At 36.6% G+C, this 18303-nt stretch overlaps 1 long non-coding RNA gene across 1 annotated transcript in view; it reads right to left on the reverse strand.

Annotated features, from left to right (window-relative positions):
* LOC121028911 (uncharacterized) overlaps positions 1-18266 on the reverse strand; it is a 230656-nt gene extending 212390 nt beyond the window's left edge. The window contains exons 1-2 of the long non-coding RNA XR_005789497.1: positions 18060-18266; positions 15814-15938 (exon numbers count right to left, since the gene is read on the reverse strand). This is a non-coding gene — a long non-coding RNA (uncharacterized LOC121028911). The remainder of the gene's footprint in view (positions 1-15813; positions 15939-18059) is intronic.
* Between the last annotated feature and the right edge of the window lie 37 nt (positions 18267-18303).

Raw genomic sequence — 18303 nt, forward strand, 5'->3', positions numbered from 1 at the left:
AAATTTTACAGCAGAAATAAAATAGAAAACAGAAATATTGAAAAAAATCAAGAAAACATAGAGTTGGATTTTTAGGAAATCAACAAAATTGGCAAACTCTTAGCTAGACTGAGAAAAAAAAGAGGACTCACATAAATAAAATCAAAAATAAAAGAGGAGATATTACACCTGATGCCAGGATTATAAAAGGAATATAAGAGACCACTATGAACAATTATACACCAACAAGTTGGATAATCTAAAAGAAATACATAACTTACTAGAAATATAGAACCTAACAAGATTGAATCATAAAGACAAAAAGTCCAAACAGACCTATAATCACTAAGGAGACTGAATCAGTAATCAAAAATCTCCCCAAAAATAAAACCTCAGGACCAGATGGCTTTTCCAGAAAATTCCACCAATATTTTTTTTTAATTTTTTTTTAACGTTTTATTTATTTTTGAGACAGAGACAGAGCATGAACGGGGGAGGGGCAGAGAGAGGGGGAGACACAGAATCGGAAGCAGGCTCCAGGCTCCGAGCCATCAGCCCAGAGCCCGACGCGGGGCTCGAACTCGCGGACCGCAAGATCGTGACCTGAGCTGAAGTCGGACGCCCAACCGACTGAGCCACCCAGGCACCCGAATTCCACCAATATTTAAAGAAGAAAACAACAATAGTCTTCAAACTCTTCCAAAAAATTTCAAACTCAGTTAGGACTCCAGCATTACCCTGAGACCAAAACCAGAGAAAGACATTATAAGAAAAGAAAACTAGAAGCAAATAACCTTGATTAATATTGATACAAAAATAGCAAAATACTAGAAAACTTAATTCAACAGCACATTAAAAGCATTCCACATAGTTACAAACAGAGAGGGAGGGAGGCAAACCATAAGAGACTTTTAAATACAGAGAACAAACGGAGGGTTGATGGGGGGTGGGGGAGAGGGGGAAATGGGTGATGGGCATTGAGGAGGGCACTTTCTGGGATGAGCACTAGGCATTGTATGTAAGCCAATTTGACAATAAATTATATACAATAATTAATTAATTAATTAATTAATTAAAAATAAATAAAGCATTCCATAGTGACCAGGTGGGATTTATTCATAGAATGTCAAGATGGTTCAACACATGAAAACCAATCAATTTAATATACCACATGAACAGAATGAAGGGAAACAAACACATGCTCGATTAATGAAGAAAAAGCATTTAACAAAATTCAACACATTTTCACAATAAAAACACTCATAAAACCAGGAATCAAAGGTAATTATCTCAAATAATTAAGGGCATATATGAAAAACCCACAACTTATATTATACTCAATAGAGGAAAACTCAAAGCTTTTCCTCTCAGATAAAGAACAAGAGAAAGATGCTCATTTTCACCAGTTCTATTCAACATAGTACTAGAAATCCTAGCCAGAGAAATAGGTCAGGACAAAAAAAAAAAAAAAAAAAAAAAAAAAGACATCCAAATTCTAAAGGAAGAAATAAGATCATCTTTGTTTACAAATACATGATCTTATATGCAGAAAACTAAAGATGTGCACACACATACAAATGCTGTTAAACAAATTCAGCAAAGCAGCAGGATTCAAAAACAACAACCCAAATCAGTTCCATTTGTACACACTAACAATGAACAATTCAGAAAGGAAATTATGAAAACAATTCCATCTACAGTAACATTAAAAAGAACAGAATACTTAGAAGTTTTATTTATTTCCACAAATAAATGGAAAGACATCACATGTTCATGAATTGGAACACTTGATAACATTAAAATGTCCATATTACCCAAAGCAATCTACATATTTAATGCAATCCCTATGAAAATCCCAATGACAATTTGCAAAACTAGAAAAAAATTCTAACATTATATGGAATCTCAAGGAATCCCAACTAAATCTTGAAAAAGAACAAAGTTGGAGGCCTCACACTTCTTGATTTCAAAACATATAACAAAGCTACAGTAATCAAAACACAGAGTGGTACCATGGAAAGACAGATATATAGACCAACAGAAGAGAACAGACAGGCTAGAAATAAACCCTCATGTATTTGGTCATATTACCTTGGACAACCTGGCCAAGACCACACAATGGGGATAGAACAGTATCCAACAAATGATGCTGGGAAACCTGGACATTCACAAGGAAAAGAATAAAGTTGGATCTTTACCTTATAGTATACACAAAAATGAACTAAAAATGGATTAAATACCTACAGGTAAAACATGAACCTACAAAATAGGAAGAAATATTTGCAAATCACAGATATGATAAGGGGTTAATATATACAATATGCAAAGAACTCCTATAACTCAACAACAGCATCCTGATTTTAAAATGTGCAAAGCACCTGAATAGACATTCCTCCAAAAAGAAAAAAATACACCAACGGCCAACAAGCTTAAGAAAAGATGTTGACCATCACTAATCATCAAAGAAGTGCAATGAGGTGTCAAAAAAATAAACCAGAAAGTAACAAGTATAGGTGAGAATGTAGAGAAATTGGAACCCTATGCACTGTTAGTGGGAATGTAAAGCTTCTCAAAAAATTAAAAATAGAATTACCACATGACCCAGCAATCACACTTCTGGGTATGTATCCAAAAAAATTGAGACAAGGATTGAAGACATGTGCACACTCATGTTTATTGTAGCATTATTCACAATGGCCAAAAGGTGGAAGCAACCCAAATTTCCACAGAAGAATGGATGGATTAAAAAAAAGGTGATATATACATACCATGAAATATTATTCAGCCTTAAAAAGAGAAGGAAATTCTGTCATATTCTACAACATGGTTGGGACTTAAGGACATTAACTCAGTCACAAGAAGACAAATAATGTATGATTCCACTTACGTGAAATATCCAAAGTAGTCAGACTCATAAAACAGAAAGTAGAATGGTGGTTGCCAGGGGTTGGGGGAAAGGGGAAATGGGGAGCTGTTGTTCAATGGGTCAGAGTTTCAGTTTTGCAAAATGAAAGAGTTCTAGAGAGCAAGCGCACAACAGTGTGAACACAATTAACCCTATGGAATGGTATGCTTAAAAATGGTTAAGATGGTAAATGTTACCATTTTTTTAACCACAATTAAAATAATACAAAACACCCAGGCCCAGAGACCCTGAAACCTTCTTATAAAATTCACTAGAGTTTAACACTTTCCTGCCTACCTCCCACACCCATCTCCCCTTCTTCCCTATTTCCCGTCCCTTTAGATTCAACTAGAGTGGGTCAGATATCACTGCTAGTGACAGGGAAAGAAGTAGCTAGGAAGAAGGGAGAAAAGGGGCAGGTGGTCTCCAGCAGCAGGTGGTCCATTTATAGTGAGCCCTGGGAGGGGAAGGAGGGATGGCTTGAATTCGCGAGATTGAAGTGCTGATCCATATATAGCATTTAGCATTCTAATTTCTAATAGAGGACTATAATTTAGAACTTAAGAGTTAACTAGGAAGGAGCAGATGAGTCAATAGATAGGCCCAGTGGTGACCTATTGGCAGAGGAAGAAATTTCCCACTGAGCCTGTTTAAAGAGATAATGGAAAGCAAAAATAAAAAATGTTTTCAATTTATATCCAATGCATTTTACCTGTCCAGTATACTGGCTTCAACTGCTAATGTACATAATGTTAATATAGAGGAAAAAGTTGGGAAGGCTGTACACTAAATGATTAATAGTAGCCATCTGTGGGACTGGATTAAAAACAGGAGCATTTGGGGGCACCTGGCTGGCTCAGTCAGAAGAGCAAATGACTCTCGATCTCAGGGTCATGAGTTCAAGCTTCATGCTGGGTGTACAGATTACTTTAACAAATAAATAATAAAAAAATTAAAAATGGAAATGGGAGCATTTGAAAGATTTTTATTCTTCACTCATTATACATCTATAATATTTTAATTATTTGTAAGGAGTCTATTCATATATTATTTATGTAAGTGATATGTAATTTTTATTTATTTTTTATTTTTTTGACATGGAATTTTTAAAGTCAGAATTTCGAATTAACATATTATGCAGGTTTATTTCATATATAGGTAATTGGTCTGTCTAAATACTGTCTACTTTGTTATAACCAGACACTAGTGAACCTCTTGGGAAAGACAAACTTTCTTTGAAATTGTTGGTATACAGCATTAAAAATGAGGCCAGATGTGGGGCACCAGGGGGGCTCAGTTGGTTAAGCATCTGACTCTTGATTTCAGCTCAAGTCATGATCTCACAGTTCATGAGATTGAGCCCAAGTTGGGTTCCATGCTGACAGTAGGGAGCCGGCTTGGGACTCTCTCTCTCTCCCTCTCTCTCTCTCTCTCTCTCTGCCCTTCCTCTATGTGCACCCTTGCATGCTCTCTCTCCCTTTCTCAATAAATAAACATTTTTTAAAAAATGAGGCTAGATGTGAAGACTGGGTTTTCTATTTTTTTTTCCTTTTTCTATAGCAAAAAGAAGAAGAAAGAAGGAAGAAGTAAAGGAAGGAAGGAAGGAAAGAAGGGAGGGAGGAAGGGAGGGAGGGAGGGAGGGAGGGAGGGAGGAAGGAAGGAAGGAAGGAAGGAAGGAAGGAAGGAAGGAAGGAGGGAGGAAGGGTGAGGTAAGTCCAATCTCCTTTTCCCTATAAATTCTTAGAAAAAACTTACTAACTCTATCAGTTCCTGCTCATAGTGAATTTCACAAAGAGTGAATATTAGCATTATAGTGTTCTCTGTTTGTATTATTTTTCTCTTTTAAAACATCTTTATGGATAGTACAATCTTATGTTGAAATTTTGAATCAATATGGTGCTTTCTAAAGTTAAGAGTTACTAACAATGTCTTTACTCTTTTTTTCTTTTAAACACAGAAAGGACATCAGCTTACAGACACACACAAACAAAGACTAGGGGAACCTCCAATTGGTCAAAAAAGCAATGTGGAAAACTTCCTTTGAAAATAATTAATGACAAATGGTAAACATTACTTTCCTGGATATTCTGCCATTATTCTGGCCCTTCCTCATATGCTACCACTAGAATCTTATAGGAGCTGCTTCCTGCCAACATAAGCATTGTGTGAAAACTTTACAAACATCACTGGGAAGAATAAACCAATGACCTCTGTATGACTTCTTAACAACTTTGCAAGCCAGAGGCCTAATTTGACATGTGGATTTGGTGGTTTGACCAGCCTTGGCTAACATCAGGTCCACATGTAAGAGGGGTGTGCAGTGGCTCCATACCCCAGGGAACCAGCTCAGTCTCATGCGCCATGAGTCACAGTGGAGAGGAGAGCCTCCTTCCTGGCTGTCTTGACTCACTGCGGAGCAGAAGAGGATGCTCATTGGGGTTGTGGTACCGTTACGCGAGAGACCGCGGTGAGCTAAACAACTGCACCAAGATGCAACCAAATCCCTCAAATTAGGAGAGAACAGGATGAGAACGACCAAATTCACTGATGGTTTGAGTTGGCAAAATTCTATGAAGTTCTAACATTAGCTCTACACTCATAAATCATGTTTTCCTTGGTCTTCTCAACTTCTAGTAATTAAACTCCTGCACCTCAAGTTGCCTTTTCAACAAATTCTACAGGAATTTATATTCTGCTTAAGAGTGGATTAAATTTAAAAGTCTATCTTGGATCAGACTGGATCAGTCTCAACTTGTCTCAGAACCCATGTCTCTTTGGACAGTACCTATCCTGCCCTTCCCAACAGCCATCCACCACTGGGTTCTTCTCTAGGGTTGGTGGTGTGTTGTTTCTTTTTAATTGAAACCTTGAATCCCAGGTTTTTAACTTACTTACCTATAAAATAGCATCGTTTTATGGGAACTAAACTGTAATGTATCCTAGTGATTTGCCAAATTCCTAAATTACTAGAAGGATTGCCCCTTTCAGATAAACTGTGTACTGTTTTAGTTGCAAACTAATAAACAATAAAGGGAATAGAAGGAAAACAGCAGAAAATGTGTTAATCCCTCTTCATCATATGACCAAACATAGCCTCTCTTCGAATCTAAAGTGACTTATCAGCTTAAATCACTCAGGGACCTATAGTTTCATGTACCATTCACTCAAGGCTTCCCTCAAGGTGGCTCACACACTGCTACCTCGACTTCTTTTCCTATAAAGCTTGCCCTTCTCTATCTTCTGCTTACTTTCTTACTGCTCTACACCACTCACATCCTTAAAGATACAAGTTACAATTAATCTTGAAGTAAATATTGCCATAGATGCCTCACTCTGCTGGGATTTCTGTTCTGTAGTCACTATTTATTATTACTTTTGAAGTATAATTTACACAATGTTATATTAGTTTCAAGTGTAGAACATACTGATTCAACAATTCTATACGTTACTCAGTGCTCAGAGACTCACTAGACATATTATTACAATATTATTGACAATATTCTGTGTGCTGTACTTTTCATCAATATGACTTATTTATTTTATTACTGGAAGTTTGTACCTCTTAATCTCATTTACCTGTTTCACCCCTCCCCAAACCCCTCTCTTCTGACAACCACCAGTTTGTTCTCTGTAATTAAGAGTCTGTTTGTTTGTGTCATTGTTCATTTGTTTTGTTTTTTAGATTCCACTTACAAGTAAAATCATATGGTGTTTGTCTTTCTCTGACTTACTTCACTTAGCATAATACCTTCTGGGTCCATCCATATTGTCACAAATGGCAAGATCTCATTCATTTTATGGCTGGATAATACTGCATTGTGTGGTGTGTGTGTGTGTGTGTGTGTGTGTGTGTGTGTGTGTGTGTATACATATACATATACACACACACAAAAATAGACACGCAGATAAACAGAATAGACAGCCCATAAATAAACCCATGTTTATGTGGTCAATTAATCAATGATAAAGGAAGGATGAATATACAATGAGGAAAAGACAGTCTCTTCAATGAATGGTGCCAGAAAAACAAAACAGCTACATGCAAAAGAATTAAACTGGACCACTTTTTTTTTGTTAACTTTTTTCATGTTTATTTATTTTTGAGAGAGAGAGAGACAGAGAGAGACAGAACATGAGTGGGGGAGGGGCAGAGTGAGGGATACAGAATCTGAAGTACGCTGCAGTCTCTGAGCTGTCAGCACAGAGCCTGACACGGGGCTCGAACTCACAAACTGTGAGATCATGACCTGAGCTGAAGTTGGATGCTTAACCAACTGAGCCACCCAGGCACCCCTAAACTGGACCACTTTCTTACACCATACAAAAAAATAAACTCAAAATGGATTAGATACTTAAATGTAAGACCTGAAACCATATAACTCCTCCAAGAAAATTTGGGCAGTCATCTCTTTGACATAGGTCTTAGCAACATTTTTTCTACGTATGTCTCCTCAGGCAAGGAACACAAGAGCAAACATAAACTATTGGGACTACACTAAAACAAAAAGCTTTTGCACAGTGAAGGAAACCATCAGCAAAATGAAAAGGCAACTTACTGAATGGGCAACTGTATATATATGCAAATGATATATCCAATAAGGGGTTAATATCAAAAGTATGTAAAGAACTTACCTAACTCAACACCAATAAAAGCAAATAATGTGATTAAAAATGGGTAGAAGACCTGAAGAGACATTTTTTTCAAAAAAAGACCTACAAATGGCTAACAGACACATGAAAAGATGTTCAGCATCACTAACCATCAGGAAAATGCAAATCAAAACCACGATGAGATATCACCTTACATCCGTCAGAATGGCTAGAATCAAAAAGCCAAGAAATAACAAGTGTTGGTGAGGATGTGGAGAAAAAAAAATCCTTTTGCACTGCTGATGGGAAGGTACAGTGGTGTATCTACTATGGACAACAGTATGGAGGTTCCTAAAAGAAATTAAAACAAGAAAAACTCTATGAGCCAGTAATGCCACGACTTTGGGTATTTACCCAAAGAAAAAAAACACTAATTTGAATGGTATATTCTGTATTCTCTTAATTCTTGCTGACTTTGACCTAAATCTTTACCACTCCATCATTTTCAAGACATGGTTTTCTCTAGTCACTCATGACTCTTCTCCTGGCACTTTTCTGAGCTTGGAGTTCACTGTGTCTAAGTTTCCTTTTAGTCTCTTCTGCTTCCACCTACTCCTTAAATGATGATATTCCCTAGGATTCTGTCCTGGGTTCTCCTCCTTTCTCAATCTGTATTCTCCCTGAGTGATAACAACCTGAAGTGTCTATCTATCCTAAACTCTTTAAGTTTATAATCTAGATGCCTACTAGACACACAAGTCCAAATGAACCACACCTATTTCAAACACAAAATGTTCAAAGGGGAGTTTATAACACAGACCCTGCCCAATCCAACTTTCCCCCTGAATTTCTAATTTAAGTTAATGGTAAAATTCTCCAACCAATCCCCCTTCTCTATTCTTATTTTTCCAAAGACAATAGTCAGATTTTGTCTATTTTATCTTTTTAATAGCTTACATACATATTCATTGCTTACTTTTCAATCCACACTAATGAATATTACTGATTTCCATTATACACATAACTATTGCAAGCCTACAGGCTTTCATCACATCTCATAGAGACTAACTCATAGTGTCACTCATAGTGACAGTATAGAGGACAGTTTAGATGAGAGCATTGTATTTGCATGAGCATTGTAAAATGCTTATTCATCGTGTCATCATTCAACAAATATTTCTAAGTACCTGATCTGGGACAGAAAAAAGGTATAGCTAGCCAAATGCAAAGCTGGAGGGGGAGGGGCAGATGAGTTGGGCATATAATGGTAGAATTTTCTGCATTAACTTCTATTTTTACACTTACATAGCTTAAGTAGAACAGTGTAAATATGTTCCATGTGATTTAGATAATTCTTCCATATTTAAAATAGCTATAGGTTTCCCCACTACCTCAAATCCATGGAAGTCTGGGAAAGAGAAGAAAACTCATTTAAACATTTTTCTTTGGGATGGAGACGGGTTACTAAATTGTTAATTATTGAACCAAAGAAAAGTTCACATAACATAAAATTACCATTTTAAAGCTAACAATTCCGTGGCTTTGATTTGATGCATTTCAAATGTTGTGCAACCACCATCTCTATAAAGTTCTAAAACACGGTCATCACCCCAACGGAAAATCTCTCATTTTCCTCTTATTTCCTCAAGCACTTGTTCCTATTCTACTCCTCCTCCCCTAATAAGCATAAATGTACATTCTCTCTATCAATTTACCAATTGTGGGAATTTCATATAAATGGTATCATATAATACCTGATCTTTTGTGTCTGTATGGTATCATACAGGATCTTTTGTTTCATTGACACTGTATCATGTTTCAGTACCTTATTCCTTTTTACGCTAAATAATATTCCATTGCATACATATACACCAAATTTTGTTTATCCATTCATCCATTGATGGATGTTTGAGCTGTTTCCACCTCTTTTTTTAAGTTTATTTTATTTATTTTGAGAGAGAGAGGGAGAAAGGGAGAGAGAGAGCGAGCACAGGAGGGGCAGAGAAAGAGGGGGAGAAAGAGAGAATCCCAAGCAGGCTCTGCACTGCCAGCACAGAACCTGACACAGGGCTTGATCTCACCAGTTGTGAGATCATGGCCTGAGAGGAAATCAAGAGTCAGACGTTTAACCGACTGAGCCACCCAGGTGCCCCAAGCTATTTCTATCTCTTGGCCATAGTGAATAGTGCTGTGGTGAACATGCATGTATATGTATTTATTATCTTTCTTAATTATTATTTTGTGTCTACACCTAAAAGTAGAAATGTTGGGTCACACTATAACTTTTTGAGGAATGCCAAACTGTTTTTCACAAAAACTGCATCATTTTACATTCCCATCAACAATGGACAAGGGTTCCAATTTTTCCACATCCTTGCTAATACTTTTATTTTCCATTTTCATTGGGGGAGTTGTTTTGTTTGTTTTGTTTGCCATTCTTGTAGGTGTGAAGTGGTATTTCACTGTGTTTTGATTTTCATTTCCCTAATAACTAATGATGGATGTTGAGAGTCTTTTCACGTCTCATTGGCCTAGTATGTATCTTCTTTGAATAAATGTCTATTTAAGTCCTTTGCCTATTTTTTCATTTGGTTGTCTTTTGTTGCTGAGTCATGAGAGTTCTTTATATAATCTGGATACTAGATTCTTATCAGATACATTATTTGCAAATATTTTTTCTCCCATTCTGGGGTTTTCACTTTCTTCTCTATTGTTCTTTCAGGCACAAAAGTGTTTAATTTTGATGAAGTCCAATGTATTTACTTTTGTTGTTTTTCATACTTTTGTTGTCAAAGCTAAGAATCCACTGCTAAATCCAAGGACATAGAAATTTACCCCTGTTTTCTTCAAAGAGTTTTATGCTTTTATCTCTTATCTTTAGACTACTTGCTCCTTTTGAGATATTACATCTGCCTACTATCTATATATCATCTAACTATCTATATCTATATCTACCATTGATGTAGGGGTCCAATTCTACTCTTTTGCATACGTATGTCCAGTTGTCCCAGCATGATTTGTTGAAAAGACTATTATTTACCCTATTGAATGGTCTTAGCATCTTTTTTGAAAATCACTTCGCTATAGATGTTTGAGTTTACTTCTGGACTCTCAATTCTATTCTATTGATTATACATCTCTATTCTAGTATCACACTGTCTTGATTATTGTAGTCTTTTATTAAGTTTTTTTTATTTATTTTGAGAGAGAGAGAGCACACAAGCAGGGGAAGGGCAGAGAAAGAGGAAGAGAGAGAGAGAGAGACAATCCCAAGCAGGCTCCACACTCGGCAAGGAGCTGGATATAGGGCTTGAACCCACCAACTGTGAGATCATGACCTGACTCAAAATCAAGAGTTAGACACTCAACTGATTGAGCCATCCAGGCGCCCCTATGGTAGCCTTGTTGTAAGTTTTAAAACGAAAAAATATGAATTCTCCAACGTTGTCCTTTTTCAAGATTGACTTGTCTGTCTGGGCCCCTTGAAATTCTATGTGAATTGGGAGATTAACTTTTCCCTTTATGGAAAAAACACTATTGACATTTGGTAGAGATTGTATTGAATCTGTAGATGGCTGTGAGAAGTACTGCCATCTTAACAACATTAAGTTTTCAATCTATGAACATGAGATGTCATTCCATTTACTGAGTTCCGAAATTTCTTTCAGCAACGTCTTATGGTTTCCAGTGTATAAATCTTTCACCTCATTGGTTAAATTCATTCCTAGTTTTTTTCCATGTTTGTATAAATAGAATTCCTTTCTTAATTCTACTTTCATATTTTTACTTCCGGTGTATAGAAACATACCTGATTTTTTGTGTTGATGTTGTACCTGCAACTTTGTGAAGTTCATTTATTAGTTCTAGTAGGGTTTTTAAAACATTCTTTGTATTTTCTACATATAGGGCTATACCATCTTTGAATACCAATAGTTTTACTTCTTCCTTTCCAATTTGGATACCTTTTGTTTCTGCTTAGTTCCTTCCCTACCCAGGGACCAGGGTCACCGACTGGGAACACAGGCTGCCATCTTCAACACCACTACAGAGCCTGGAAGGGCCTGGTCAACGGCAACTAAAAGCACCCAAAACTATTTTATTATTCAAAGTTGCCCTTCCTTGATTCAGCACATGCTTGTTGCTGTAAACTTTTATCTGTTTTCCGGACTTCTCAGAGAGTTTATTCCAATAGTGTTTGCTTAATTTTTTAATGTTTCTATGGAGGAGTAGGTTATTGGAGCTGCCTGCTCCACCACTGTCACCAATGTCATCCCAAATATTTTTCTTGTGGTGCATGGCACTATTCTAGGCTAAGGAACACCAAAATAATATTATTCACACCTGTCAACATGCTCGATCCATTTTGAGCTATAATTGACTATTTGGTATCGGACCAACTTCCTACCAAGGATAACCACAAGTTTGAAAAGAAAACAGTTGCATCTTAGAGTAACCAAAATAGCCAGGAGAGAGAGCTTAGGTATCTCACCTTAGATAGCCTAGTAGAGATTTTTATCACCAGCAAGTATACTCTAACAAAGAATGAAATAATTTCAAATGTAATCCCAGAAAAGCAAAAAGTACTAGAAGGCAAAGTAAAGTGCATATGCATATAATATATATATGTAAATACATATATATGTAAATATATATAAATATATATATATGAAATAATTTCAAATGTAATCCCAGAAAAGCAAAAAGTACTAGAAGGCAAAGTAAAGTGCATATGCATATAATATATATATGTAAATACATATATATGTAAATATATATAAATATATATATATGAAATAATTTCAAATGTAATCCCAGAAAAGCAAAAAGTACTAGAAGGCAAACTAAAGTTAATATATATATATATATATATATATATATATATATATATATATATATATATACATATATATATATATAGGTAAATGTAAATTTCTCTATATAAAGCAAAATACTATTTTGTTGGGTTTTTAAATTTAATAAAATTAAAATACATGACAACAAGCACTCAAATCAGGAGTTGGGTAAATGAAATTAATGTTCTAAAGTCCTTGAATTGTCCAGAAACTAGAAAAGTATTAACTTGTAGTACATTCTAGTAAGTCAGAGATTCATTTTGTAATAATAAAGTAAGCCACAGAATAAGAAAAATACACACAACACATATAACTGACATAGGAGTCATATCTAAAGTATAGAAAAACCTCTTGAAATCAATAAGGATGGATAGCCTAATTTTAAAATGGGCAAAGGACTTGAACAGGAATTTCACAAAAGAGAATATCCAAATGGCATACAGACATATGAAACAATGCTAAATTCTTTTTTATCATCCGGGAAATGAAAATTAAATCAACAATGTGATACCTGACATATGCATCAGAATGTACAACATCACAAAAAAACCTCGATGCTCTTTTCCACAGTGGCTATACCATTTTTACATTCCCACAAACAACATACAAGGGTTCTAATTCCTGCATATCCTTGTCAACATTTGTTATCTTTTACTAACATCTATCCAAACTGGTATAAGGTGATATTTCATAGTGGTTTTGATTTCCATTTCTCTGATGATTCGTGATGTTAAGTAGCTTTTTATATATCCTGTTTGCTATTTATATGTCTTCTTTGGAGAAATGTCTATTCAAGTCCTTTGCCTATTTTTTTTTTAATTTTTTTTTTAACATTTTTAAATTTTATTTTTGAGACAGAGAGAGACAGAGCATGAACAGGGTTGGGGCAGAGAGAGAGGGAGACACAGAATCGGAAGCAGGCTCCAGGCTCTGGGCCATCAGCCCAGAGCCTGACGCGGGGCTCGAACTCACGGACCGCAAGATCGTGACCTGAGCCGAAGTTGGACGCTCAACCGACTGAGCCACCCAGGCGCCCCTCAAGTCCTTTGCCTATTTTTAAATGGGGCTATTTGTGTTTGTTCTTGTTTTCTTTGTTAAATATTTTTACAAGTTCCTTATATATATTTTAGGAAGTGGGGGGAATTAATATCTTATCAGACACGTGGTGTGCAAATATTTTCCTCAGTTTTTAGGTTGCCTTTCCAGTCTGCTTTCTCCCTTTACTGAAGGAAGCTTTAGTCTGATGTAGTCCCACTCATCTTCTTTTGCTTTTGTTTCCTGTGCTTTTGATGCCATATCCATATATTCATGAAATTATTGCCAACACTAACATCATGGAATTTTTACCATTTTCCTCCAGAATTTTTACAGTTTCAGGTCTTATGTTTAAAGCTTTAATCCATTTTGGGTTGGTTTTTGTGTATGCTGTAAGGTAGGGGGTTATTTTCATATTTTACATGTGGATATCTAGTTTTCTCAGCCCCATTGGTTGAAGAGATGACCTTTTTCCCATTCTGTATTCTTGACACCATTGTTGAAGATTAGTTCCCTATATACATGTGGGTTTATTTCCAGGCTCTCTATTATGCTCTATTAGTCTGAGTCTGTTTTTATGCCAGTATCATACTATTTCAACTATGGCTGCTTTGTAATACATTTTGAAATCAGGAAGTGTGATGCCTCCAGCTTTGTTCTTTGCATTGGCTATTCTGGGTCTTTTGCTCTTCCACATAAATTTTAGGACTATTTTTCCATTTCTGCATAAAACGCCCTTGGAATTTTGATGGGAATAGCACTGAATATGCAGATTGCTTTGGTAGTATGGACATTTTAATGATATTAACGCTTCCAATCCATGAACGCAAGGTGTTTTCCACTTCTCTATATTTCCTTTAATTTGTTTTATCAGTGTATTATCGTTTTCGGTGTACAAATTATTCACCTCTGACATATTTTGGTTTTGATGCTAATGTAACTGAGAACATTTTCCTAATTTCCTTTTTGAGTAGTTCACCTTTAGTGTATGGAAATGCAACTGATTTTTGCATGTTGATTTTATATCCTGCAACTTTTCTGGATTCACTTATTCATTCTAACAGGTGTGTGTGTGTGTGTGTGCCTACGTGCATATATGTGTGTGTAATCATTAGGGTTTTATATATACGGTTCATATAATCTGCAAACAGAGACAATTTACTTCTTTTCAAGTTTGGATGCCTTTTATTTCTTTGTCTTGTCTAACTGTTCTGGCTAGGACGTCCAGTATTAAGTTGAACAGAAGTGGTGAGAAAGGGCCCCTCTGTCTTGTTCCTGATCTTAGTGGAAAGTTTTTAGTTTTTTACCACTCAGCATGAGGTTAGCTGTGGGCTTGTCATATATGGACTTCACTACATTGAGGTACATTCTTTCTATACCTGATTTGAGAGTTTTTAACATGAAGTGATGTTGAATTTTATCAAGTACATTTTCTGCATTTACTGAGATAATCATATGATTTTTATGCTTCATTCTGTTAATGTGATATATCATGTTTATTGATTTGCATTCTGGCATCCCAGGAATAAATTCTATTTGATCACAGTATATGATCCTTTTAATATGCTGTTGAATTCTGATTGCTAGAACTTTTGTCACAAATTTTGCATCTAGGTTTTTTTGTTTTTACAGATTTTTGCATCCATGTTCATCAGAAATATGGACCTTCAATTTTCTTATCTTGTAGTGTGTTTTTGTGGTTTTGGGAGCAGTGTAATGTGGGCCTTGTACGATGAGGCCTTGTACCAAGCAAACTACTGCTTCTCTTTAAGTTTTCAGAAAAGTTTGAGAAGGATTAGTGCTAAGCCTTTAAATGTTTCATAGAATTCACCAGTGAAGCCATCTGATCCAGGGCTTTCCTTTGTTGGGAGAATGTTATTCAGCCTTGAAAAAAGAAGGAAATCCTACCCTGTGTGACATCATGGATGGACTCATTTTTCTAGTGTTTAAAAAGTAGAAGCGAATATTATCTATACCTCTTCATTTGTATCAGAACTTATTTTTCATTTTAAGTGTCCTTTTATCTAAGTAACAACTGCTTTGAAGCAAAAGCAAAAGTGCTAATCCATGCATTTCTGGCCTTCCAAATTTAATTGGGTAACAAATGATCGCATTATCTAGTTCTAATTGCTTAAAAGGCATGGGATAGACCAGTCGCACAATCAGAGACATCTTCCTCTGACACTGTTTTACTTAGTTCAAGCATCACTTTTTCTGTACAGCATCTGTCTTGCCCAGACCATTCCTAGGGATTTCTGGAATACAAAATCCAGGGCCAAAACGTATCCTGGCAATCTAGGCAAACATGGATCCCCAGAGCCTGAACCTGGAGGGGGCAGAGAAGTTTTCGGGTTCAGGTTCCAGGTCTGGGGACATCTGAAGTGAGGTCTGAGTGGGGATGCACAAAGAAAGGAACAAAAGGTGACCCAGAGTCACTGTAGCACCTCTTACCTGCTTGTGGTCCCCTCATGATGATTACCCTCAGGGCAGACACTGAAGACCAGACCAGCTTGGGGCTTTCATGAAGTTTGGTGTGAGGAACAGAAGACATCGCATTGCCACGGAAAACATTATGCCTGGAAATAAGTCAGTCACAGAAGAACAAATGCTGCATGATTCCACTTATATGAAGAATCTAGACTAGTCAAACTCATAGATGCAGAGATTAGAATGGTGGTTGCCAGGAGAAAGTGGGGAATTTTGTAATGATTATACAGTTATGGATATATACAAGATGAATAAATTCTAGAGCTCTCCCGTATGACATAGAGCCTATAGTTAACAACAAGGTGCTGTACACTTAAAAACTTGTTGAGAAGCGGGGCGCCTGGGTGGCTCAGTCGGTTAAGCGTCTGACTTTGGCTCATGTCATGATCTCACGGTTCGTGGGTTCGAGCCCCGCACTGGGCTCTGTGCTGACAGCTCAGAGCCTGGAACCTGCTTCAGATTCCATGTTTCCCTCTCTCTCTGCTCCTCTCCTGTTCACACTCTGTCTTTCTCTCTCTCAAAAATAAAATAGACATTTAAAAACTTTTAATAAAAAAAAAAAAACCTGTTGAGAAGGTAGATCTCACGCTATGTGCTCTTAGCTAGAACAACAACAAAGGCAAGGGGATGTATAAATGCAACCTTTTGTATATTCAGTTTGCCTCCATAAAATTGAAAACAACAACAACAACAACAAACAAAGAGAAAAGGATGAGCACAAAAGAAAACTGAGAATATCAAGTGTTGGCAAAGATGAAGAGCAACAGGAATTTTCATTCTCTGCCAGTGGGTTGTAAACTGGTAAACCAAAAAACTATTTGGCAATGTCCGCCAACAGTGGACATATGCACATCCAGTGCCATAGTAAGATTACTCTTAGGGATATACCCAAACCAAACATGTAACTATGTGCAAACACCTAACGTCAAGCAGTATCAGAATAAATGGAGACATCTTGGAAGTATACACAAAAAATAAACTACTACATTCTTGAATATGGATCAATGTTACAAATATATTACTGAGCAAAAAGGGCCACATGAGAGTACACACTATCTTTGTCCATTTACAAGTGTTCAGGCAGGCAAAACTAATTTTGGTGGTAAAATTCAGAATCGTGGCGATTTGTGTGTAGGAGAGCAATGACCAAGACGAGGATGAGGAGAGAGTCTATGTTCCTGGTGAACTTTTAAAATCTTGGGCTAGGGAATGGTTACAGAAGTTCATTCACTTTGTTACCAAGACACGGACACATGATGACTGCACTTCTTTTGCACACGTGTCATCCTCCAAAATTTTTCTTATACTCATCAATTCGGAAAATTTTTTTAATCTTTTTTTTTTTTTTTTTTTTTTTTTTTAATTAGCAAGGACGCAGGGAAAGAGTTGCTCATATATTACCGGTAGGACTGTAAGTTGTAACAGCTACTTAAAAGGACAAATGAAGGGAATCTACTATGAAGATTTAAAGTGTGCATTCTCTATCCAATACATTCACTTGCTGGCATTTCTACCCTAGAAAACGCTTGGGTATAGGTTCGACTTACGTTGAAGGTAGCGATGCTTCTGATAGAAAAACGAAAAGAAAGGAATTACATATCGAAGGGTAAGGAAGTCATAAACTGCTTCTATTGGTTCTGGACTATTGGTTCTGAGGACTAACGTGCAATAGTTTAAAAGAATGTTGATTGGAAAAAAATACCTACACAAAATGCATAGGAACTAGGGGTCATCCTATAGGGACTGGGTTTGTAATTAATGCCTGAAAAGGATTTTATTCTAATTTGTAATGTTTCCATTTATTATTCTGTGTAACTTAAAATTAATAATAGCACTTATAATGTCTCTGGAAGAATATTCACCGAGTAACACTGGTTGCCTCCATTAGGTGAACTGAGTGCCTGAGGAACTAGTAGTGGAAGAATTTTCACTCTGTAGCTTTCTACATCTTTAAATATTTGAACGTTATAACTGTAGCATCTATTGGTAAAAAGTTCAATTTAAACTTAAAAGTAATTTGAAAAATAACAATAATTAAAAGATGCTCAGTCTCCTGGCCAAACATACAAATATAATTAAATGTGACTACTATTAAGATCCAAGTGTTAGATATGCGACAGGAGCACAGAGAAAAGGTCTCCTAAATAGGTCTGGGGGCCTGAGAATTCAGGGTGGAGGTGACGCTTGAACAGAGCAATGTAAGGTCCTACTTTTTAATTCCTGGAGAGCTCAGTGCGAGGTGCCAGGGGCCCTGAAATCCAGGCCACGACTATTTTCCACGAGCCGGAACCTAAATCCCCACCAAGAGGCAGGAGGAAAGCGGAAGAAGCAGAATCGCCAATAACGGGAAAGCAGCTTCTTAATAAAACGGCAAGGGACAACACTCGGGCAAATCCAACCAGCCCGCAGCTCTCAGAGACCGAATTTCAGATTCCCACCCTCTACACGGGCGAG

This window comes from Herpailurus yagouaroundi, unplaced genomic scaffold, assembly GCF_014898765.1.
Source record: "Herpailurus yagouaroundi ecotype Mexico unplaced genomic scaffold, PumYag 100, whole genome shotgun sequence".
Classification (NCBI taxonomy): Eukaryota; Metazoa; Chordata; class Mammalia; order Carnivora; family Felidae; genus Herpailurus; species Herpailurus yagouaroundi.